Source organism: Bos taurus, chromosome 13 (genome assembly GCF_002263795.3).
Source record: "Bos taurus isolate L1 Dominette 01449 registration number 42190680 breed Hereford chromosome 13, ARS-UCD2.0, whole genome shotgun sequence".
Taxonomy (NCBI): domain Eukaryota; kingdom Metazoa; phylum Chordata; class Mammalia; order Artiodactyla; family Bovidae; genus Bos; species Bos taurus.
The window spans coordinates 76,734,342-76,759,440 of record NC_037340.1 but is presented as its reverse complement, the minus strand read 5'-3'; the positions used below and the strand labels follow the sequence as shown (position 1 = coordinate 76,759,440).

The 25,099-nt window shown below is 49.6% G+C and overlaps 1 long non-coding RNA gene across 3 annotated transcripts in view; it reads left to right on the top strand.

Moving 5' to 3' along the window:
- LOC101905635 (uncharacterized) overlaps nucleotides 1–25,099 on the top strand; it is a 57,162-nt gene that overhangs the window by 20,579 nt on the left and 11,484 nt on the right. For all 3 annotated transcript variants that reach the window (XR_009497027.1, XR_009497028.1, XR_009497026.1), the window contains exon 2: nucleotides 10,485–24,994. This is a non-coding gene — a long non-coding RNA (uncharacterized lncRNA). The remainder of the gene's footprint in view (nucleotides 1–10,484; nucleotides 24,995–25,099) is intronic.

Below are 25,099 nucleotides of genomic sequence, written 5' to 3'. Positions count from 1 at the left end.
ATAGGAGCAGAGAGTCTTAGTCAATCTGACTCCTTTATTCTGTAGGTTTGGTTTGTGTGGGAAATATCTCAACAGCCCTAATCAGAATGTCTGTAAGATCTTTATCCAATGTCTGTGGGCTCTGACTTAATTAGGAATTAGCTTTGGCTACTCTGATAGAGACTTTGGCTTATACAAGTGTGCCTGCTCAGTGGCTCAGTCGTGTCCAGCTCTTTGTGACCCCAGGTCAGGCTCCTCTATTCATGGAACTTTCCAAGCAAGAATACTGGAGCAGGTTGCCATTTCCTACTCCAGCAGGTCTTCCCCACCTAGGGATTGAACCCATGTTTCTTGTGTCCCCTGCACTGGAAGGCAGGTTCTTTACCGCTATACTACCTAGGAAGTCTGTACAAGATAGAAGTTTATTTATCATTCATGAACAGCTGAGCTGGTATAGCAGTTTTGGCCCATGAAGCTGTCGGGGGACTGGGCTCCTTCTATCTTTTTGCTCTGTTACACCAAGACCACTGGTTTGACCCATTTGGTCCAGATGCCCCACACTTGTCTGCATTTCAACACTGAGAAGAGAGGAAAGGAAAAGAATAGGGTACATAATTCCCTTCATGGGCACAGATTGGCAGGGGTACCCCTCACCTGTATTCATGTTCCACTGGCACTCATTCAGCTGCTCAGTCATGTCCCACTCTTTGCGACCCCATGGACTGCAGCACATCAGGCTCTGCTGCCCTCCACTGTCTCCCAGAGTTTGCTCAAACTCATGTCCATTGAGCCGGTAATGCCATCCAACCATCTAATCCTCTGTCGCCCCCTTCTCCTTCTGCCCTCAGTCTTTCCTAGCATCAGGGTCTTTTCCAATGAGTTGGCTCTTCGAATCAGATGGACAAAGTATTGGAGCTTCAGCTTTAGCAACAGTCCTTCCAATGAATGTTCAGGGCTGATTTCCTTCAGGATTGACTGGTTGGATCTCCTTGCAGTCCAGGGAACTTTCAGGAGTCTTCTCCAGCACCACAATTCAGAAGCATCAATTCTTCGGCACTCAGCCTTCTTTATGGTCCAACTCTCATATCCGTACATGACTACTGGAAAAACCATAGCTTTGACCGTACAGACGTTTGTTGACAAAATGATGTCTTTGCTTTTTAATATGCTGTCTAGGTTTGTCACAGCTTTCCTTCCAAGGAGCAAGCTTCTTTTAATTTCATGAATGCAGTCACTGTCTACAATGATTTTGGAGTCCAAGAAAATAAATCTGTCACTGTTTCCACTCTTTCCCCTTCTATTTGCCATGAAGTGATAGGACCAGATGCCATGATCTTAGTTTTTTGAATGTTGAGTTTCAAGTCATTTTTTCTCTTTCCTCTTTCACCCTCATCAAGAGTTTCTTTAGTTCCTCTTCCCTTTCTTCCATTAGAGTGGTATCATCTGCATACCTGAGGTTGTTAATATTTCTCCTGGTAATCTTGATTCCAGCTTGGGATTCATTCAGCCCAGTATTTTTCATGATGTACTCTGCATATAAGTTAAATAAGCTGTATTTACCTGACCACAAATCACTGCAAGGGAGGCAGACTTTGCTGGTGGCTCAGTGGTTAAGACTCCATGCTTCCAATGCAAGGGGCATAGGTTCCATCCCTGGTCATGGAACGAAGAGCCCACATGCTGCGTGGTGTGGTCAAAAAAGGAAAAAGAAAAACAAACAACAACAACAAAAAGCCAAAAAGCAAATCGCTGCAAGACACGCTTGAAGTTGTAGTCCTGTCTGTGCTGCCAAGTGTGTCTGTTACTAAAGGAAGAAGGGTTGTACAGATGATGGGGGTGGTTACTGTAAGCGGATAAGGCGGCCAACTCAGTGTAAAACAAACAAACAATCTGAATTTTTCAATCTGAATATTAATAAACCATGAGAGTAATCAAAAAAAAAAAAAAAAAAAACCAAACAAGATCCTAATATCTCAACTGACGTTCTCAAATAGCTTTCAGTTTTATTTCTGACCAATGGAGATTATTTGGTTTTTAACCTCTTTGACAAATTTTCAAGCAAAAGGAGTTTTTGTGTTTTCAACTTAGTGCTTCAATATTATGTCCCAAACCTCAGTAACTTCTGTTTTTCCTTCATAATTTTGGACACATTTGTGTATCAACTGAATTATTATTTGATTTATATTTTATTCTAAGTTGACTCAATATTTTTTTCAAAATTATTTATTTTAAAAAGAAATTTTGCTGAATGATAATGAAAATACAACATGAAATTTGGAGGGATGCAAGTAAAGGAATGCAAAGAGGAGAATTTATAGTTTAAAATGCAGATGTTATAAAAGAAGATAAAAAAATCAATGACTTAAGATTCCACCTTAAGAAAAAAAGATGAAAGCAAGCACTAGATAAGTAAAATTAAGTAAAGATAAGGAACTAAAGCCAGTAAAATAGAAAACAGAAGTTAATAGAGGAAATTAACAAAGCTGAAAGTTCAAAAGCGATGTGACACATACACACAATGGAATATTACTCAGCCCTCAGCTATTAAAAAGAAATGAAATTGTGCCATTTGCAGAGACATGGATGGACCTAGAGGCTGTCAGAAAAAGACAGAGTAAGTCAGAAAAAGAAACAAGTATTATATATTAATGTATATAGGTGAAATCTAGAAAAATTGTACAGATGAACCTATTTGCAAAGCTGAAATAGATACACAGACTTAGAGAACATACATATGGATACCAAGGGGGGAAAGTGGGACGTGGGATGAACTGGGAGGTTGGGATTGACGTGTATACACTACTACATATAAAATAGGTCACTAACGAGAACTGCCGGCATAGCACAGGAAGCCCTACTCAGTGCTCTGTGGTGACCTAAATAGGAAGGAAATCCAAAAAAGAGGGGATGTATGTATATGTGTAGCAGATTCACTTTGCTGTACGGTAGAAAATAACACAACATTATAAAGCAACTGTACTCCAATAAAAATTTAAAAAGAAGATTGCAGAATTGATAAACCCATAACTAACATTTTTCTGCATCTTGGTTTTATCACTCAATTCCTGGTAGAAATACTTAAAATCACCTTCAATAGCTCTAAATTAAAGTGGTTCTTTACAATGGCTGTGCAACATTCCACCAGGTGGATATACTTGCAAAGCATTCAGCCACTCCATTATTAAAGAGAATTAATGTTTTTTTCTGGGTCCAGGCCACTTAAAACTATAGTTGTGACATCCTTATGTCTATTGCTACAAGATGTAGTTTGGTTTTACTTCTATGGGATGTATTGCCAACAAGTTGTGAGCTCAGAAGAGGTATATTTTTCCATGGATTGTCTCTTTATAGCTGTTGCCTCTTTTTCTTGTCAGTTTATAAGAGTTCTTTCATATATTGAACTACATTAAGTGAATTCATCTATTATTGACTTGCAAATACTTTTACAGACATATATAGAGACTTTGTGTAATCATTTTACATTCAAAAGTTCCAAATTTTAGTATTTTCAATATGTCTCCCCGCTACCCCCTGCCTTTTCGTGCTTTCAGGGTTATCTGTCTTGCTTTGTAAAGTCTTGCCAGCCTCTCCAAGTTGTAATTGCAGACTCTCAGCTTTTCTTGTAAAATTTTTGTGCTCCTGAAGCTGGGGCCTCTTTCTGTTTTCTGCTGCATCTCAAACCACAGCTGTGTCCGGCACATGGTTGGTCCTCCTGACATATGTGCAGAATGAACGAGTCAAAGTTCTGAGATCTGCCTCTTAGGCTGTAGAGCAGGAGGTTGAGCATCCTTAAAAGTCCCCAACTCTAGACCGAATGATCTGACTTCGCCATCTTGCAGACCTTCCTCCCGTCGCTTTCTCGGCTGGTTCTGAAGCTACTGTCATTTGTGGCTGGGTCTGCTTTCTCAACAGCAGCGCTGCCGCAGAGCGACTCTGCCCCATGGATAAAAGCTCCTGTTCCAGCAGGTGCTTGGCGGATGCCCTTTGATGTTGTCACAGCCACAGATGCTGATGGCAGCCCTGATGGTAATAGTCCAATTACCCTGGCTGTCTCGCTTGATGGAATGACCAAGAGCCCACAGATTGCTCCTGAGTGTGCCTCTCTAGCGACAGATTATTCTGAAACCAGCCCACCTAGTTTGATCCGGAGAAGAAAACAGCACATCTATGTACTTTTCTTTTTTCTTCTTGGTGGAGAAATTGCAATCATCTAGAAGCCATCTGATGGTCACCTAAATGCTGGAGACCCTGAGGACCCAGACTCCTGAGCATCGTCTTCATCCTTGAAGGCCAGGGTTCATCTCTGCATCCCTAGGTTCATCTCTGCACAGGGCCCGGCGCGAGGCAGAGCTCAGAGCAGGGAGTGTGTGTTGGCAGCCCAGGTGAGGTCAGACAGGAGCCTGTAGGATGTCCCACAGGATGGGTGAGTGTGACTGTTTCCCGAGAGATTAAGGCCAGGATTTCTGCAGAGGGAGGCTCTGCTCAACCCATGGCAGGCAGGGAGACTCGTCATGTCTGTTCATCTGTCATCTGGATGTTAATTCTTAGTTAAAGTGGTGTTTACCATATGTTTCTGTTGTAAAGGATCTTTTCTCCCCCTTTATAATTGCTAAGTAACATGTGGGGTGATACTTTGGGATCTTGTGTTCCCCACCGTGGTTTCCCTCAATGGTTTTAGGGTTCACGGATGGTCTGCACCTGAATCAATTATTACATTTTCCAATTCTATCATTCCTTAGACACATCAGCTGGCATTATTCGGAAAAAATGGCCCCTGGCCCTCAGTCATCTTTTTTAAAAATAATTAATTAATTTTGGTTGTGCTGAGTCTTCGTCGCCGCTTGGGCCTTCTCTAATTGTGGTGCGTGGGGGCTACTCTTCACTGTAAAGCGTGGACTTCTCATTGTAATGGCTTCTCTCGTTGCAGAGCAAGGGCTCCAGACGCACAGGCTTCAGTAGCTGTAGTGCTGGTTTAATTACCTCAAGGCCCGTGGGGTCTTCCCAGACCAGGAATCGAACCCATGTTCCTTGCATTGGCAGGTGGATTCTTAACCTCTGGACCACCAAGGAAGCCCCAGTCATCTTTTAATATCACTATGAACTCATAGATTTATAGAAAAAATATTCAATGTGTTCCTGTCCATTTCCATGCTTTTTTCTGCTCAGATGTTTTGACCTTGTCTAGGAGAAGCCCTTTGTCATAGTTTCTGTTTCCTTGGACCCCTTCCCATCATCTCTGAGCACTTCCTGGATCTATGGTACAAAGCAACTGTCTGGAATCTTCAAAAACGTCAACATTATATGAGACCAAATGCACATTGTTCCATATTAAAGAGAACGAAAGAATCATGACAGCCAAATACGGTGCATGGTCCTGAAATGAAAAAAAAAAAAGCACTAAATTTGGACTGTCTAGAGTATAGTACTGTGTCAACATTAACTGTCTTGAGTGTGAAAATGGTATTGATATTATGTAGGAAAATGTCTTTCTCCTTAGATACTGTTTAGTATTTAGTATTCCTAAACACTCCTCAGTGTTTAGGAATGAAATATTGTGGTCTCTGCACCAGTGTCTCAAATGGTTTAGACAGAAAGGACAATCTACACACACATGCACACATACCCACAATCATCCACACTCTATAAATAATGCTCACAGAAAGAGAAGACTCATGTGTTGCCTGGTATTGCCAGCTGGTGAATCTCGATGAAGCGTATGTGGATGTTAACTGTATGACTGTAAACTTTTTTTTTTTTATAGGTTTGATGTTAAAGAAATAAGTTAGGGGGAAAATAAAGAAAAAAAAAAATTCAGAAGGGATTGTGGTCAGGATTGTGGGTAGCCACCATGTTCCAGGCTGGAGCTGATGCTATGCCATGAGGAACTAGCCAGGTTTTTTTTAACCTCCAAATATTACATCTAGACAGATTTGAAGAACAATTCCCTCTCTTATTGAACAGAAAGAGCTAATGAGGGTGCTTCTCAGGTGGCTCAGTGGTAAAGTATTCACTGGGATCAAACCAGTATTTCCTGCATTGGCCACTTGTCTGGGAAGATTCCACGCACCGTGAGGCAACTAAGCCCGTGTGCCACAACTCTTGAGCCTGTGTGCTATAGAGCCCACGTGCCGCAACTACTGAAGCCCATGTGTCCTAAAGCCCGTGCTCCGCAGCAAGGGAAGCTACTGCGATGAGAAGCCCGAGCACAGCAACTAGGGTAGCCCCTGCTCACCGCAACTAGGCAAAGCCTGAGCGCAGCAACGAAGACTAGAGCAGCCAAAAGATAAAATAAGTACATGAAATTATTTTTTAAAAAAGAGCTAACAAGGAAAAGAGGTAGGGTGGGGCGGAGTGGGTGGAGCTTTAACTAAAGGCAGGAATTTGTTAATTGGATGTCTGAACCAGGCACTGTGGTTGGTTATTTCCTCTTATATTACTTATATAGGTCCAACAGACAAGAAAATCAAGACATAGAGAAGTCACAAACTTGTTCCTGGTAAAACCCCATCATCTCAGATAAAGGTGCCAGTAGAGAAATCTAATTAATCCACTTGATCATAAGGATAAAGGATCAAAAGCTTCCTGAATAGAGATTTTTAAAGACTGGAGTTTATCTGTTTTGCTATCTTTGTAGCAGGAAGGGTTGGGTCCTTTGGGCTGAAACGTCTGTGGTGACACCTGGACACCTCACTGAGGCTGATCCTGGACTCTGAGGGCAGGGCCGGGAAAGCGGTAACGTCCTCTCTGCTGGATAAACAGTTTGGGTGCCGCCCTGGTGCGCCTTCTTCAGCAGGTAGCTCCTCCCCTTCGCTTTACAGCGGGAAAAGAGGCCCGTGGGGACACAGCCTGCTGGGCTGAGCCCATGGGTGGATAGTGGGTCTGGTTTGGACGGCCTCCAGACCCCTGCCCAGTGCTGCATGGGAGTCAAAGCTCCATGAGCAGAAACTAACGGGCTGCTTCCTCCGTTTGAAAAGCTCCTAAGACTGTAATGAGGCACACAGGCTTCTGGTTTCTATTGTAATACGATGTAGTGGCTGGCGTGTGAGAATTAGGATGTTTTATTTGGGGTGAACGGGTGGAGATACTGGAGTAGGAAATGAGAACCCTCTCCAGTATTCTTGCCTGGAAAACTCCATTGACAGAGGAGCCTCACGGGCTACAGTCCATGGGGGTCACAGAGTCAGACACTATAACTGTGCATGCACACGGATGGGGCTGTATTTCACCCTCCCCCAGCCCCGCACTGAGGGCATGTTGCCACAGACAGCCTGGGGGGCAAGTGACCAGAGGAGCCCCATCCCATCCGCTTTTCAGCTACAGAGATGATTTGGCATGGGGTGGGATCTGTCGCTTGAATTGAAGTTCTGACTCTTCACTCTTGTCGTCTTTTTGTGTGTACTTGGCCCTCAAAGAATAGGCCTGTTTATTACAAACTAACATCCCCTTTCCTCGTGTAAGAGGTGAATTCAACTGAGTCTGAGATCGGTGAACAGCTCAGCATCTGATTGCTCCCAAGGCAAATCCGCCAGGCTCTTCTCTCCATGGTGTTTTCCAGGCAAGGATACTGCAGTGGGTTGTCATTTCCTCCTCTGTTATCCCCACCCGTTCATCCCAAATAAAACATGCTGATTCTCATGTGCCAGCCACTGCATTGTATCAATAATACAGAAGAATGTGGAAACTGCCCACATCGTAACAGTCTTGGGCCAGCTCCTAGCACTCAGCACATCCCTGTAAAGGCTGACCACGTGCTCCAGAACCAGGCCAAGGAAGGGTTGGCTAGCGGACAGGTATTGAGGAGGAGAGGTGGAGCAGAATTTAGTTTTGCTTTTTCTAGAAAAAGCTTTTAGTTCAAAGAGGTGGTTGAGAGCAGGAACTCTGACAGTGCCAGTTACTGGCTGGGCAGCCATCCTGTGCCTCCATGCTCTCATCTGTAAAATGGGGATAAGTAGTACCAGGATCCACGGAGGACTGAGAAATGTAATACGTGTAGGGTACTGAGAACAGCACTTGCCCAAAAGTAACTCCCAGGAAGTTAAATCGAAAACTGTGCTGTGAAGCTTTGGTACTCAGTTTAGTTGGATTTGCCTCAGATGGGCTTTTACCCCTTTGCATCATCCTCAGATAATAAAGACCTCAAGCCATTACATGTGGTCCTTGCTGGGAAGGAAAGGCACCATGGTGTCATTAGAGGAGTCTGGGGGCCTGATCTAGACCCTGGGCCAGGATTGGGGGATGATGTGAGACACAGAAGAATCCCCCAAGGAGGTAATGTTTCATCTGAGACAGGACAGGGGAGCTGCAGGTGACTAGGTGAGGAACTCGGGTCGGGGAGGGGAACATTCCAGGAGTTGGGGGTGGATAGCATGTGCAAAGGCCCTGAGTGCTGGGAGCCCGGTATGTCCTGCCAGGACAAAGAGCACACAAAGGTGGGAGGTGAGACTGGCAAGGGACAGGGACCTAGGGAGTCAGGGCTCTAACCTAAGGGAGCTGTAGAAACCTCTGGAAGGGTATGATGACTCGGGTCAGATTTGCCCTTCAGATGTTTCCAGTTACAACAGGAAGTTCTTGTCTAGGGCTATTCTTTTCCACCTGATTCCCCATCACAGCCTGGTTCATAGCTCAGAATCTGGGTGGGATGGCAGAGCTCAGTTTTAGGGCCTTGGTCACATCTCAGGAGAAAGTTGAAGAGATGATCAGGAAATATGCAGCAGGAACCCCTGGCGTGGCCAGCAGAGGTCTGAGACTCAGTCTGCAATGGGACTTGTCTGGACCCAGCCTCATGCTGGGTTTGAGGAGAAGCCTCAGGACCATCTGCAGTCACAGGGGCCACGGAGGGACCAGTGAAGGGTCAGGATGGAAGCCCCTGGCTTTGGGAGTGTCGGCTGGTGAGCACCAGCTGGCTGGGAAGGTCAGATCCTGCCAGGGCTGCAGGTTTACATGGGGACCCGGGAGACACAGGTGATCTCTGTGCAAATACCTTCGGTGCCCACGGTTCACATCCCTGTAGTCCATGGGGTCGCGAAGAGTCAGACACGACTTAGCAACTGAACAGCAACAGAAGTGTGAAGTTATTACAATTCCTCGAGGGGATAAACCCCTGCCTGTCTGTTTCATCTGTGCTTATTGTGGGCTGAATTACCTATTTCATTAATTAACACAAGTAGTATTTGCAGTAAGAAAAGAGAATTAGCTAAAAAGAGGGGAAGCAGTGGAATTCCATCACGGGGACGTTTGTGGATAATTAAGGGGCCGACGCAGGGCTGCTCGCCAGTGAGGCCCTCCCCTTCTGCCTGTTGCCTCCCCATCACGGCGCAGGCATGGCTTTGTTTTTGAGCATGAAGAGTCTCCTAATTAAATCTTATTTGTCAAGAAGGCGAGATGTATTTGTGTTTCCTCTGGCTCTCATTGTCATAAACTTTGCAGTGTTTTCTCTGAAAAATGCTCCTTTCGGCTTGACAGAGCCGGGCTGTCTGCTGGTCTCTCTCCTATTGTGAGAGGAAACGCTACAAGTGCTTTGTCAGGTAATCATTTATCCTCCTTAAAGGATCCCCGAAGTCATCATCTGAAAATTACAGCTTCTGAAAAATAGTAAAATGCCCACTTTAACATATTGTCACTTGTCGGAGTGGTTTTGCCTCCCCCTCAGAGTCATTAAGCCTGTCAATTGCCCGTGTTAATGACCTCTGGCTTTAAACGTGGTCCCTTCTGCCCATCACTTCTGGGGCTTCGATGCTGACACTGTATCTCGCTCAGCTTCTCAGATGCTCTGTAATGATGCCCAATTAGTAATGCATTCTTCCCTTTCTCCATCTCACTCTAATTGCTCTAATTTATGTCCCTTGATAATCCTGCCTCCATGCATGTCATCTGTACCTCTGTGGAGTAGGAGGGTCTCAAGTTCAAGGTTCCTGGTCGGTAAATAGCAATCAAAACAACTTTGAGTTCATGGACATCCTTTGCAAGCAACATTAAGTACCCCATCAAGAAAACAGGACCTTAGTATTGTTGGTGAGTAGCAGATAATTTATGAGCTTGTCAGCATAATCCACGGTCCCTGATCTATATCAATATGAAGTAAGAAACCATTTAAGAGGAGATAGGAAAACATGGCACACCCCCTCCCCCTCCTCCTCCCGTTTGACATCGACTCATTCATGTATGAAATTGAGTCTTTGTGATGGTGAAGCATTAAAGATCCTGTGTAGTCAAATTAATATCATGCAGCCACAGAGTGGAAGGGCTTCCCTGGTAGCTCAGATGGTAAAGAATCTGCCTGCAAGGCAGGAGACCCAGGTTCAGTCCCTGGGTTGGGAAGATCCCCTGGAGAAGGGAATGGCAACCCACACCAGTATCCTTGCCTAGGGAATTCCATGGACTGAGGGGACTGGCAAGCTACAGTCCATGGGGTCACAGAGAGTCGAACACGACTGAGTGGCTAACACTAGAACTAGAGAGTGGAAACAGGTTATTAAATGTCCTCTACTTTGCTTTCCTTCCAACAGAAAGAATAAAACAACAGAAGGCTTAGTTGCAAGTGTGAATTCATGTCCAAGGATTCATGAAAGCATCATAGACTGAGAAACAGAAAGATGGGTAGATGTCCCAGAAAATTCAGGTTAAAAAGACTTTTATTGGAAGCGTCATAGTCATCCAGGCACACCTTGTAGAGTTTATCCCTCCTTTCTTCTTCTGGAAGAACCTCAGGGGACATGCCAACATTTAGTGGAAATGTCGAAGCATCACTGAAGTTCCTTAAGCCAAGGACTAGTGTTCAGGTTCCAGCCCTGCCAACGCCTGTGGTTTCACTTCCCTGCCAGCCTGTGGACTTATTCAAACAACTCATTTGGTGCATCTCAGTTCTTCCCTCGAAGAATTGATGCTTTTGAACTGTGGTACTGGAGAAGACTCTTGAGAGTCCCTTGGACAGCAAGGTGATCAAACCAGTCAATCCTAAAGGTAATCAACCCTGAATATTCACTGGAAGGATGGATGCTAAAGCTACAATACTTTGGCCACCTGGTGTGAAGAGCCAACTCATTGGAAAAGATTCTAATGCTGGGAAAGATGAGGGCGGGAGGAGAAGGGGACGATAGAGGATGAGATGGTTGGACAGCATCGTCGACTCAGTGACATGAATTTGAGCAAACTCTGGAAGATAGTGAAGGATAGAAAAACCTGGTGTGCTGCAGTCCATGGGGTAGCAAAGAGTCAGACATGACTGAGCAACTAGCGGTATACAATTTATCTGTCTGTTCTTCAGTGAGCTTGAGGGATCATGCTAAAGAAGTGGGGGACCCTCTGCTGACCCTGCATCCCACACTGGGCGGCAGATCCATCCTTGAAGGGAGATTGGGGCAGCACGTCTCCTTGCCCTGGACCAGACTGGAGATGGGCACCAGGGGCTAAGGTTGCATCCCAGGCTTTTCCTCTGGCCAGCTGTGTATGTGTGAACAGACCAGACCTTGGAGTCAGTTTCAGATTCCATAAAATAAAGTCTATACAGTGGAAAGAACTGAATTGCACTGCCTCTAAGGTGCACCTTGCTCCTATCTGTTGGGTCTGGTGGTGGCACATAACTGATGGAGTCTCACTGGTGCATCGTAATCTACTTGTCAACGTTTTATTTCTGAGTGACGCGTGGAACAATGACGCATCATCTGGTCAATGTTGTCTTCGACGTGTGAGATGCAGCAGCATCGGACACTGACCAGCTCTCACGAAGGTCAAATGTGACAACATGGGGGTGCAGAGGGCTTTGCAAATTATAAAATGCCTCTCAGCTCTGCCTAAGGAGCGTCCTTGGCAGACGTAACGTGCCTCTTCTCCAAGCCTCAAGCTCCTTGTTCTTTCATCGAGGATGGTGGACCAGGATGGTGAGATTTTCTCTGCTGGGTGATGTCTCAACAAACCCAAGGCCAGGCCTGGCCACTTTGAGCAGAATTCTCCTGGATGAATGGAGATGAAAGCCCCGGATGAGATGTCTCTGAGGGACCTTCCAGGTCTGACATTCTAGGATGGGTGAGGGTCTCCCAGAGGACTTGAGGAAAGGGCAGAGGTAGAGGCTGGCACCACACACTCCAGGCACCGCTCACACCCACCATGGCGGGAACGGGGCCCCCTGGAGGTGTGCAGGGAACATGCCCCCTGTCACATGGCCTCAGTGCTGTTCTTCAGGGAGTGGGGGGAGAGGCCCTGAGCACGTGCTGCTTGGTGCACAGCCCGAGGGGCCGTAGGGAGAGAGGCCCCTTCAGAGCAAATGGAAATCTGACAAGGACACTGTCCCCCAGAGAAGGTCAGGAGGGATGTGTGTGTGTGTGTGTGTGTGTGTTGGCCATGTCTCCACAAGGCAAAAGCAGCAAGCAATTTGTTCCTGAGCTAATCTCATTAGGGCAGTTTAAGGGAAGGTCTGCCCAGCAGGGTACCTGGAGGCAGGTGTCTCTAGGAGACACGCTGTTCTGACGCCCCCACCCACACCCGGGTACTGACCGCAGCGCTGGAGCCACGGTGGGGACCGCAAGTGTGCTGATGACTCGATTGTGAGCATCTGTACCTATGAGACTCAGCTTCTGGTTTGCGGCTCGCAGAAACTGTAGCTTTTTTATTTTCTAAATGAAAAATCATTTTTATCGTGAAAGTGATAAATATTCATTGTGCAAAGAATTAACCCCACGAGTAGAGCCTTGTAGCATTTCTGTTGGAGTCAACAGTCCCGAGAGCTGCGTTTTCCATAAGGATCTACCGTGTGTCCCCCCCCCCCCCACCAGTGCTCCTAGAGGGGAGCTGAGGCTCCCCAGGCTCACTGTGGTCTGGCCCCAAGTGACGCCTGGGGACAGGGATCATTTCCGGCTGCCTGTGATCCACTCCCCTCTCTGAAGCTGCCCGACGTCCTTTAGGGAATCGCCCCTCCCTCATGTAGGAGGGGTGCTGGCTAAGCCCCGGTGACATCGGTGACAACGTCCCTCCTGAAAGCTGAGGGGCGAGGCCCACCCTCTCCACCTGTCTTTCCTGAAAGGTGAGCACTTAGCCTGACCCCTCAACACTCTTTCCTAGGACTTTGTTTTGAGCAACTGAAGGAAAGAAGAGAAATTAAAGGGAGATCCCTTCTCCCAGGCAGTGTCGCTGTGAGATGCTCTTTCTTGGCCCCACGGAGTCCTGTGGTCCCTGCCTGGTCCTCCCCGTCTCTTCTAGGCTGTGGGGCTCAAGATCCTTCAGGGAGAGCCCATTGTCCTCTCATCACCAAGTGGGTCTCTACAGTTTGCAACCAAGAACCCTAATTACCCTTGTGGTCCATCTGGCCATTCAGGTGAGATCACCCTCACCCCTCGCCCTCCTGCTGCCTGGAGAAATGATAACCCGCTGGTGCCAGCTCTTACCAGGATCCCGCTTTTGAAACTGCAATCCTGAGCGGGTTGGAAAATTCAATGCCTTTTTAATAAGTGGGCTCTTTGGGGCAGGGGAGCTGGTACTTTTACTGTGAGGGTCTTTCTCCTTTGGTGATAATTGAAGTTCATAATATTCATCAGAGGTCATTAATATTACTTTTGTGGAAAGAGCAACATCCAGACCAACCTCCAGAAGGATTTCTTTCACAATCTAATCAAATTATATGCAATTTGAACAAGAGTTTTTATAAGCAGTGTGCCCAGCCAACTTTCAATAACATAAGAATTAAAAAATACTTTTCTTCCTTCTCCCACCTCTGCTCCACCCCAGGGAATTGTAGAGCTTGAGAAATTGAGTTCTGGGATGACTTCCATAATTAAAACCTCACGCTTGTATAGCAATGGTAGGAATGAGCCCGGCTACTCCAAACCAGACTGATCCATGATTTCCTTGGTCTTTGTTTGAGTCAGGATTCTTGCTGTTAAATGAAGAAGCTCAATTCAAATCAGCTTAAACAAACAAACAAATGGAAAACAAAGAATTAAGGGCTCATGTAACTGAAGAGTTCGGAGACAGACTGACTTCAGGTATGGCTGTATCCAGGTGCTCAAAAAATGTCATCTGAACCCAGTTTCTCTGCATTTCTTAAGTCTAATGTTCTTTGGTACTGGCTTCAAATGAAGTCAGGCAGAAGTCTGGGCTTATCTTCTCCCGGCTGAGTCATACTGGTGGAAAGGGAGCTTCCCACCCCCGCTTTTTATTTCATACTAGAGCAACCTTTTGACTGAGTTTCATTTGGACAATTATTCTCATGTGCTCCTCCTTGAACCAGTTGCAGTGGCTAGCTTTCGAACTGTAGTGCTAGAGAAGACTCTTGAGAGTTCCTTGGACTGCAAAGAGATCAAACGAGTCAATCCTAAAGGAAATCAACTCTGAATATTCATTGGAAGGACTGTTGCCAAACTGAAGCTCCAATACTTTGGCCACCAGATGCAAAGAGCTGACTCGTTGGAAAAGACTCTGATGCTGGGAAAGGTTGAAGGCAAAAGGAGAAGGGGGCAACAGAGGATGAGATGGTTAGACAGCATCACTGATTCAAAGGACGTGAATTTGAGCGAACTCTGGGAGATAGTGGAGGCAGAGGAGCCTGACATGCTACAGTCCATGGGGTCACAGAGAGTTGGATATGACTTAGCAGCTGAACAGCAAGGGAGAAGTAGATACTGATGGACCAGGCCTGGAGTGTGTCTACTCAGACGCCAGAGACTAAGAAGTTGGGAGAGGTAGCTTTTCCAAAGGAGAATCAGGAATCAGAAGAAGGAGTGACAGATGCTGGGGAACAAGCCTGTGAAGTCCTAAACTCATCCATGCCAGTCTCTCTCGTTGCTCATAGTGGTTGTATGTGGTGACCCTCTGATGTGGAGGACACAGCCCTCATTCTCTCCTATTGCTGGCTCCAAGCCTGCCTCCCCTGAGAAAGAATACTTTCAGAGAATGGAAGTTGAAGGTGCAAGGGTGCCCCCTGCCAGACTCTCTGAGGTGTCCCTGCTCTGAGCGCCCCACCGCAGGGCAGCTCTTCACCCTCCACGGCCCTGGCACCCTCTTCCTAACCCTTTCTGGGAACACGCTGTGGGTCTTTGAGACTCATGTGAGAGTGGAATGAAGATCAACTCAGGGGCCAGGTCACCTTGCATAAGTGTGGTTATCGAGCCAGCTTTCGTGGAGCCCAGAGGAGAAATACAGGCTTCTGGAGTCAGACTTCACGGGTTTGCATCTCAGCTCTGCCAGTTACAGTTCTGTGGTCTTGGCTACGCCACTTAGGTTCTGCTTCTGTTTCTTCACATTTAAAATAGGTCAGATAATATGTATTGACCTGTAAGTGTGGTTTCGAGGATTAAATGAGCTAATGTGTGCCCCTAGAGCACACAGTCAGTGCTCAGTGAGTGTTACCTGCCGCCACACCATCTGATGGTGCGCTTCCCCTGAGAGAGTTACGATTCACATCCATTTCGAAGATGGGAACATGTGACACGAAGCACTTGCACCTCTCACAGACACCTCCCTTGGTGCCTGGCTCTAAATCACCAACGTCAGGAATAAAGGAGAAACAGGTTATCAAAGATGACTTGCATTTAACGCCCTCCTCGCAGGCTCCTGACAGCACCACCTGATTTAATGACTACCAAATGCACAGTGAAAGTGTGTTTGGTGGGTTCCCAGCAGAGCATAGGGCTTCCCTGGTAGCTCAGCTGGTAAAGAATCCGCCTGCAATGCAGGAGATCCCGGTTCGATTCCTGGGTGGGGAAGATCTGCTGGAGAAAGAAATGGCAGCCCACTCCAGTATTCTGGCTTGGAGAATTCCATGGACTGTATAGTCCACAGGGTTGCAAAGAGTCCGACAAGACTGAGCAACTTTCACTCACAATGGAGCATAAAAGAAGGGAACTTATGTGCCAGGTATGGGGTGAGGATTCTCCCTGTGCTGTTTCCTTTACTATTTTGTCGACCTGTGAGGTGGGTATCATACCGGTTTTGTGGATGAGGAAAACAAACTCCAGATGAGTTAAATAATTTGCCCAAAGTCACACAGTAAGAATCAGAGTTGGGATTTGAATCCAAGGCAGTCGGGTTTCAAAACCCATACAGTTTTTTTTTTTTTTTTTAACTTTTTGAAAACTTTTCAACTCTTAGCACCACATATATGCTGGTGCTAAGAATGTTGTCAAATTCCTTGAAAGATAGGGGCTTCCCTGGTGGCTCAGTGGTAAAGAATCTGCCTGCCAATGTAGGAGACACGGGTTCGATCCCTGGCCCAGGAAGATCCCATGTGCCGTGGAGTAACCAGGCCCGTGCGCCACAACTATTGAGCCTGTGCCCTGCAACAAGAGAAGCCAGCGTGGCAGGAAGTCTTCACTGCAGCTAGAGAGTAGCCCCAGCTCTCTGCATCTAGAGTAAAGCCCGTGCAGCAACGAAGACCCAGCACAGCCAAGAATAACAAGCTAAATAAATAAAAATTGTGAGAAAAATTCTGTGGAAGACAAAGGTTTCTAACAAATTAAATTGTTTTTTATCTTATATTGGGGCATAGTTGATTAACAATTTTAGTTTCAGGTATACAGTAAAGCGATTTGGTTATACATGTATCTATTCTTTATCAAATTCCTTTTCCATTTAAAAACCCATGTAATTTTAATTCCACGTCCTTCTTTAGAGGAACAAAACAGACCCCAAGGGTGCCGTCTGTCTCTTGGATGGCTCATGGGTCACTGGATAGCCAAGCAGTGTCCACATTTTTTATTAAGACATTCATTTCAGAAGAACATTCTGAAGGACTTCATTACTTTTAGTCACTATTTCGCAATTAATTAGGAACCGTTTTTGATGAATGAGGGATAGGAATCGAGTCTCAATGGCTCAAGGAAAGTTAGGGCTGGCATCACAACCGAAACCTGCAGAGGTGGACGGGTCCTGCCCTGGCCGAGTGCAGAAGAGCTGCTGCTGGATGTGGGAGATGTGACCCCGCAGGGAAGCTGGTCAGCAGGGGGCGTGGGTGTCGCCTGAGAGCGCAGCCCCTCAGCTCTGGCGCTCAGATCCTGTGCGGAGAGTGGTCACCCCTGCTGGTGGGCGTCCTGTGTCCAGCGACTGTCCCCACAGGAACAGACTGGTACATACTGAGAGCTGTGCAAATCTGATTGCAAATCTGATTCGATGTGTTTCATTGTTCTCCTAATCTGTACAGCATTCACTGCAGGGACCAGCTAGTCCTGGGTCCCACCTTCTCAGGGTTGGATAGGAACCCACCTTCAAGTCAACCAAGAAACCAAGTCCCCGCCCGACCGAGAGTCATCTGTGCCCAACAGCCCTGCACTGGGAGAAGAACCGCGTCAGTGACCCACAGTGTAGATGGGAGCTTCTCTGACCTGAATCCAAACCCGCCCCCTGATGGGAGGCCGAGGAGTTCAGCTGTGGGGCTTGGTCACCCAGCGAGGGTCTGCTGGTTAGCACGTGGTCAGTGGGCACCCCTCAGAACCCGAGACTCACCTCTTCCATCCTCTCGAGGCAGGGGTGCCCCGGATGCCGGTTCATCGACTGCGCGTGGTGCCAGGGTCTCCCGAGCACCATGTCCCGCTGGTGACCCATCTCTTGACACCCCTGGGCGCCGGGCCCCGCCGACCGCTTCACCCTGGAGGCCGGTCCCAGAGCCTATTTCACAGCTCATTCAAGAGGAAAACGAGGAGGATGCTTCCATTTCACCTGTTAAAGGATTTAATTCCCAAGGGACTTGGTCACCACGGCATCAGTGTGGCCTGGTTCCCAGGTCATTTTTAATTTGTATTCTGATGAAACCTCCCAAACCCCATCAAGCTCTGCCTTGGGCCCCAGTGGAAGTCACACGGCTGGGCCCAAGGGGACCTCTGGTCAGGGGTCTGGGGGCTGGAAGGGGAGGGGAACAGAGGGTGTCTGATCACTCCATGTGACTGATGTGTGAGGTGACACCCTCAGTGAGTGATGGGGACCAGTCCCCCCTAAAGGCAGGGCCCCGTGGAAACACATCTGATAAATGTCCAATTAAATGTTCAGAGGGACCTTTATTCCCGGAGCAGTTTTAGCCCCAGACGTCTTCAAGCTCCTGACCTTGCTCACACCCGTGTTTACGTGCAGATTGCTGGCCCCCCTCCTTCCTGCATCCTCCTGCTCCTCATGGAGGCGGGTGAGGACGCCTGGCCACCCTCAGGTCAAACAGGCGACACAGGATGTGAGTGGGAGAGCGGGGGGCTGGTCTGCTGGTGGGAGACTCAAGGGAGGGGAACGGAAGCCAGGGCCTGAATCAACATGCTGAGTGGTATCCCGCCTGGCCTGTTTCCTGGTCCCGAAGGTCTCCTCAGTGGTCTTCCTTGGGGGTCCCTCCTGAAGCTCTTGATGCTTTCTAGGGATTTAAGGTCCTGCATTCCTTGGAGATGCTCTCACAGCTGTGATGGGCCAGGAAGGCCTCTCAGGAGCCTGAAGACTCAGAACCTGTCCTGGTAAAAGATGGTAGTTGTGTCACTTGGGTTCTGAGGTTGCAGGTCGGATTCTGAGGTCAGGACAAGAGGGACTGACCCGAAGGAAACAGGAGCAGAGCACCAGGCCTCGGAGGGGCAGGGCCTCCTTGGGGTCTGGGCAGACAGCTGGGAATCAGAGTGAATTAAATACTCCAGGGAGGATCAACAGGCCCTTATCCATAGGACAGAGCAGGGCCAGAAAGCCAATGTCCGCTCCAGGAGCTGGTACCTAGCCTGATTCCTCCCCAATCCTGTCAGGGACTGGTTGAGTAAAGCAGATTCAAGCTGGTGGAACCTTAGGGGTCATTTCATATTTTTCATCCCACAGGCAGCAGCAGCGCTGAGGCTGGGGCGAGATGTGACCTGGGCAGGGAGCAGGCACAGAAGGGGCACTAGAGTCCTAGTTTGCCCACTATGATGGACAATCCCCTGAATATGACACAGTGGTCCTCCCAGAATGGAGGAGGGGGTTCAGATACTGAACCAACTGTAAAAAAAAAATCATGTTGTGTGCTAAAGGGGGAAAAAGAAAGAGCCAGTAATTGCTCTCCTCCATCTTTACTGGGTGCTTCAAAGAACAGAGATTCAGGAGGAAATGTAACATTTTTATTGAAGTCTAGAAAAGCCTGAGGGGGTGTGGGGAAGCTAATTGGGCCACTCTTCTGTCTTCATAACTGTTTCACATCAGGCCACATCTCATTCACCGAGAGGACACCAAACAGTACTGGTAAGTGCTTTAAGGAATGAACATTTCCAGTTTGACTTTATAAGTTCCCAAAGTGTAAGCACACTTGGTTTCCTCTAACCGTTCATTTTACAAATGTTTATTGAGCACCTACTGTGTGCTGGGCCCTGCATGGGGCGGGGGCGGGGGGTTCAGCAGTGAACAGGGCAGGCAAGGTCCCCTTCCAAATGAAGCAGATCTTTTAATGGGGGTTGATGGAGCACAGCACACACACCGGGAAACCAGAGAACCCCAGAGACTGATGAGCGAGGAGGAAAAGAAAGCATGGGGCATGATTGGCAGGGGGCTGTCGTGCTAGATCAGGGAAGGGGTGGGGAGGGGGCTCTCTGAGGAGGTGGATGTGAGCTGAGCCCCGGATGACAAGGGGGCAGCGGGGAGCTGCCTGGGGAGGACTGTGGGGGAGGACTCAGGCAGAGCAGGCACCGGAGTATGACACCAGCAGCACGTGGTTCTGAGGGAGCAGCCGCCGCTCAGAGGTCTCTGTTTCCTTCCCCCAAGTCTCTGCCCTGTGAGTGGAGGACGTTGCTCCGACAGCCAGTCCGCTGCCCACTCAGGCCCCGGGCACCAGGCTGTGACTCAGTAATTGTATTTCTCAGTCTCTCCCTTCAGCGAACAGAGGGATGTGGATTCTAAAACTTCACCCCTCTTATCAACAAGTTCCTCCAAGTCCCAGGGCTTTGTCGTTCAGGTATGCTTCTATTCATTCACGCATTCACTCGCTGGCTCGCTCACTCATTCATTCCACAGGTGTCTATGGAGGGTCTGCTGTGCTCTGACCAGCTCTAAGCACTGGGATCAAAGCCGGTGAACAAAACAGAAAAGTCCCTCCTGGAGGAACATCCATCCTAATACAGAGACGAAGGCTGGCGTCAATCGGTAAAAGGGCTGACGTGTCAGGGGCTGTTTGGTGCTTTGGTGAGAAATACGGCAGGGAGGTGTACGCTGAGGGTGGGGGTGTTATTTTAAAGTGGGGTGAGGGAGGCCCTCTGAGAAAGCGGCAGAGAGGGAGCAGCCCTGAGTCTCTGGGGAGGAGCTTTCATGCGAAGACCCCGGGGTGGGCGTGGAGCTGGGTTTCAGCGTCACCAGAGAGGAGGGAGGACGGGGTCCGGGTCAGGGGAACCAGAGCCGTGAGGAGGGGCCGGGTCAGGAAGGGCCCGCGTCAAGGGAAGGACGTGGCTTCTCCTCTGTCGGTGGAGCCGCCGAGGGTTTAGAGCAGAGGGTGGCAGCGCCTGGCTCTGCGTTTCTCCTCCGGAGCCTCAGCAGCACGCGCGTCTTGGACACGACGGGCCTCCGCGGTCCCGGGTCCCAGGCCGGGCTCCGGCCGGGCTGCTGGCCGCCCGCTCCAGGCCCGGGGGCTGCTGGCCCGGGGCCCCCTCTGCCCGGCCTCGCGTTCGCGGCATTTCTCATGTCCATCTGCTCGCTCCCCAGTCTGGCCCGTGTAAGGGCCTCAGTACACCGGACGGGCTCATGAAGCATCTTTTTAAAGGTTAATGGTCACTGGCGAGGGAACAAAGGGCCGCTGGGCATCTCCGCCTCTTTGATGATGTGGAGTTTTCAATTAAGTGAAAACGGGAGGCGTGTCTCCTCACAGGTGCCTGGTCTGAGCACCAAGCAGCCAAGGCGGCCGCGGGGTGTCTCGAGGCTGGAACCGTCAGGCCAGGTGAGCCACAGGCGCTTTGCAGAGGTGACTCCCAGGCGAGGGAGGGTCAGATCACCCCGCTCCTCCGCCTGCTCCCACAGGGGAGCTCTGTGAATGGAGAGGTGGTTCTGGAGGCTTCCGCCAGCTGGCCCGGAAGCCCTGGGAGGGCAGGGTAAGGGCTGGTCTCGGGTCATCCTGCCAGTGCCTGGCAATGTCTGGCCACAGCAGGTGTGCAGGTGTGGGGCTGCTGTTAAGTGATGAGTTCTGCTCCGTGGCAAGGAAGGAAATTGATCCAAGTGCTCTCTTCATGCCTCCCTAAACTGTCACAGTGTTTCCTGCTCAATTATTTCAGCCATTCAGTTTTGAGTTATTGCAAGCCCAGATGTGGGTTCAATCCCTGGGTCAGGAAGATGCCCTGGAGAAGGGAATGGCAACCCACTCTAGTATTCTTTGCCTGGAAATTCCCACGGACAGAGGAGCCTGGAGGGCTACAGTCCATGGGGTCCCAAAGAGACAGGACTCAGCCGCTGAGCACGCACTCTCTGTATTAGTTACCCATTGCTGAGTAACAAACCTTGGCAAATTTAACGGCTTAAACAGCACTCATTCATTATTTTATAGTTTCTGTGGATTGGTCATCTGGTCACTGCTTTGCTGGGTCCTCTGCTCACGGGTCTTATAGCTATAATCAAGGTGTCTGCAGAATTTGGGTCTCATCTGAATGCTTGACTGGGGACTGACCCATGACCAGGCTCATTTATGTGGTGGTTGACAGGATTTGGTTCTTTTGGGGTCATTTTGCTGGGGACCACCCTCAATTCCTTGCCGGTGGAGTTCTTCCCAACATGGTAACTTTCCTGCTCAAATTTAGCCAAAGGGGAAGTCTTCTGGCAAGACAGAGGCTGCTGTCTTCCGTAACCATCCAGTTGAGACTGGAAGGAAAACCTGCCCTTGTAGCTGGAATCAGGTGAAATCTGGCTGTAAATTAGCCTATCAGAAACCAAAAGGCCGTGTCACAAGCACAATTAGGGAGGCTGTCGCTGTCAGCCAAGTGGGAATGATGGAGAGAGAGAGACAATGTCCGTCCAGAGGGATGAGAGGAGGGACCGTTGTGGGGGATGGAAGGGGGACAGGCCTGCCCCCAGCAGACACATCGTCCCACAGAGAACTGGCCCAGGATGGGGAGATGCCCTCGGAGGTTAGTGTGTGGTTTGAGGCTGGAATGCCTGGCTCACGGGGGTGACTGGTGGTCCCCTGGGAGCTGCAGGGGAGTCTTAGCCAGATGGTGGGGTCCTCAGAGGCTCAGCCCCTTTGAGGGGGTGATGGCCCCCTGCCCTGTCCCTCTGAAGGTGGCCATAAGGGAGGGAAGCCAAAGAACTCAGCATCGGACAGACTGGGATGCGAGTCCCACTTCCTGCCAGGCCAGTGACCATGAGCCTCAGTTTCTCCGGCTGTCAAGTGGGGCTAATATTAACTTATATACTGCCTGATGGTGGGAGGCCCTAGGTATGCATCTTTAAGGAACGAGGGCTTCATTACCCTCATTTACAGCCGTGAAAACAGAGGCACAGAGGGGTTAAGTCCTTTACCTGGGGTCACACAGATGCTCCCTGTGCCTGGACTCCAGACTAGTGAGGATGCAGCGCACCCCTGGCACCAAGCTGGTGAGCTGGCAGGGGCTCGGGAATGTCAGGAGCAGTCTGCGATCGTCACACGTGCCGCCCACGTGTGCCAGGAGAGAAGCCACTGCCTTTGCCTCCAAGGGTCGTCGCGGGCAGGAAGCGAGGGCACACACGTGGGGCCCGGGGCACCTGCTGTGGCAAAGTCAGCTGACGGCACCCACTTGGCGGGGTCAGAGTGGCTCTTGCTGAGGATGTCACAAGGGGTAACCGCCTGCTCCTCCGGGCGAGGGGTTGTCTGCCAGATCCCATGAGCCTGGTCCCAAGTGTAGGTCAGGGTATGGGTCCCGGGTTCTTGGGGAGAGGTGGCCGGGCCCAGCTCAGGCCTCCCTTGGGGGCCCGTCCCCCATCGCTGTCTGGGGGGCTGCTCCTGGTGGGCTCAGGAGGTTGTAGGGCTGAGCGGCCACAGGCCAGGGTTCTGCCTTCTGGTCTGTGCCCCCAACCCCAGGCCCACCTTGTCAGCTACTGGGCAAACCCTGGAGCAGTGACCGCTCAGGGTCCAGTGGGCGCAGCCCTCCTGCCCCGGCCCCGACTGCAGGAGAAAGAGGGTGAACCCCCCCGCGCCCCCCACACACTGTAGGACAAATGGCTTCTGGCCCAATACACCCACAAGCAGATGTGTCTGGTGCTGAATTGATTGAACTGCAGGTTGTGATGCATTAGTGGGTCTTGAAATCAGTTCAGAGGGTGGAGCCCTGCACTTGAAGTCCACCCTGGAGCGGAGTAGACAAGATGCGGAGACAGCAGAGGGTGTGGTCTGCAGTGAAGGGAGGCTGCTGGGGAAACTTCTCCTCTGTTGTCACATGGACAGGGGTGTGGCAGGGGGGGCACCATGAGAATGTGTTTCTCACTGCGGTTGTTATTAAAATGTGCTTGACCAATGCTCACCGCCTTAGGGTCACATGACAGGTAAGTCATCCCGGGGGCCCAGGGGGTCAGGGCTCTGTTGAATCTGGGAGGAGACTGTAAAGCCTGGAAGATGAAGGTGAGAAAGAATGCACCATGGAGACGGCACCAGGGCTGGCACAGCGGTGAGTGCCTCCCCACCCCCCCACCACCTCGTGTCCCCACTTTCTTTTTTTTTTTAATTTTTATTTATTTATTTTTAGCTGCACTCGGTCTTTGTGGCTCCGGGGACAGGCTCAGAGGCTGCAGACAGGCCCTCTGCTGGTTCCCAGAGAAATGGGCAGAATGCTCATTGCCTCCATCCTTCCCAGTCTCCCTGCCCCGCACCCTTGACCGGTATTGTTTGGGGTCACCCCCCAGATAAAACTCTTGGACTCGAAGCCTTGTTTCAGGGTCGGCTGCTGGCGAAACCAGAACTGACCCATAGGGTGAGGCCTTGCTTCTGGTCTGTTTGCATCTGAGGGTGTGGCATATGTATATGTATGAATGTGAATATCTTCCCTGAATTGAGGTGGATTTACAAGACAAAAAAAGTGGGTACAAACCAGTGTCAAGGGGTTTATAAGGCAGGCGGCAAGGATGCAGTTCTCATCTCATCATCCATAATGGGGCAGGGGGAGGGGGCCTGCAGGACAAAATGAGGGCAGCGGGAGGGGGGGACGGGGGAGACGGGGGGATGGGTGCGTGAGAGATGGGACAAGAGGGTCTTGACAGGGACGGGGCAGCTTCCTCAGCACTGGGCCAGCACTGCCCTGACTCAGAAGCACGAGCCGTCCATGCAGGGACCCCTCTGGGCTCTCAGTCTCTGTTAGAACAGGACAGGCGGCCAGCAGATCCTTGGGGTCATTCAGTTTTCATTCCATTTGTGTGGGGCCTGGGCACACGTGTGTGCAGACTTACACACTTGCACGCACACTCATACATACATGCCTTCTCTCACCCCCACACACTGGCCACTCAGACACAGCAAGTCAGGTCATTAAGATGCGAGGCACTGCCTCCACCTCCTCGCAGAGCCCATGTGACCCCACCGATCACAGGAGACCACGGGTCCAGAGGGTGAGCCCTGGCATCGGGCCACGGCTCTCCATGGCAACCAAGCTACCTGTTTGCAAGTTTAAAAGCTCCAGGCTTACAGGAGCTCTCATGTTAATTCATGCAGATCAGCTGTTCACTAGTCAGGGCTCCCACTGTTAAGTGAGGCAGCGGGGCGCACAATTGGCGTGTGTGTGTGTGTGTGTGTGTGTGTGTGTGTGTAGGGATGTGTGTGTAGGGGTGTGTGTCTGTGTGTGTAGGTGTGTGTGTGTAGGTGTTTGTGTGTAGGTGTCTGTGTGTGTAGGTGTGTGTGTGTGTGTGTGTGTGAGGGGACGTGAATCTGGTGCACAGTTAGGATGAGTGTTTGAGGGCAAAATAGCATTACAAATACAGCTGGTAGTAATTGGATTACGGTGGTTGATTGCTTTCAAAGTACTTACCGTGGTGTATTAATATTACATCTGGTGACTTCTGGAGTGTCTCGCTGATAGAATGTGGGCTGTCAGAAGAAAGAACACCGTTGCAAATCTGATCAGATCTCCCCTGTGGTCCTGAAATCGCTGGAGAGGGGATTCACATCCAGGTATGAGATGTGGGAGAAAATCCCACCAAGTCTAAAGAGGTCGGCGGTGCAGGTGGGGTCAGGTGGTGCAGAACCCGGGACCCGTGTGGCGGGACTCGAGGTCTG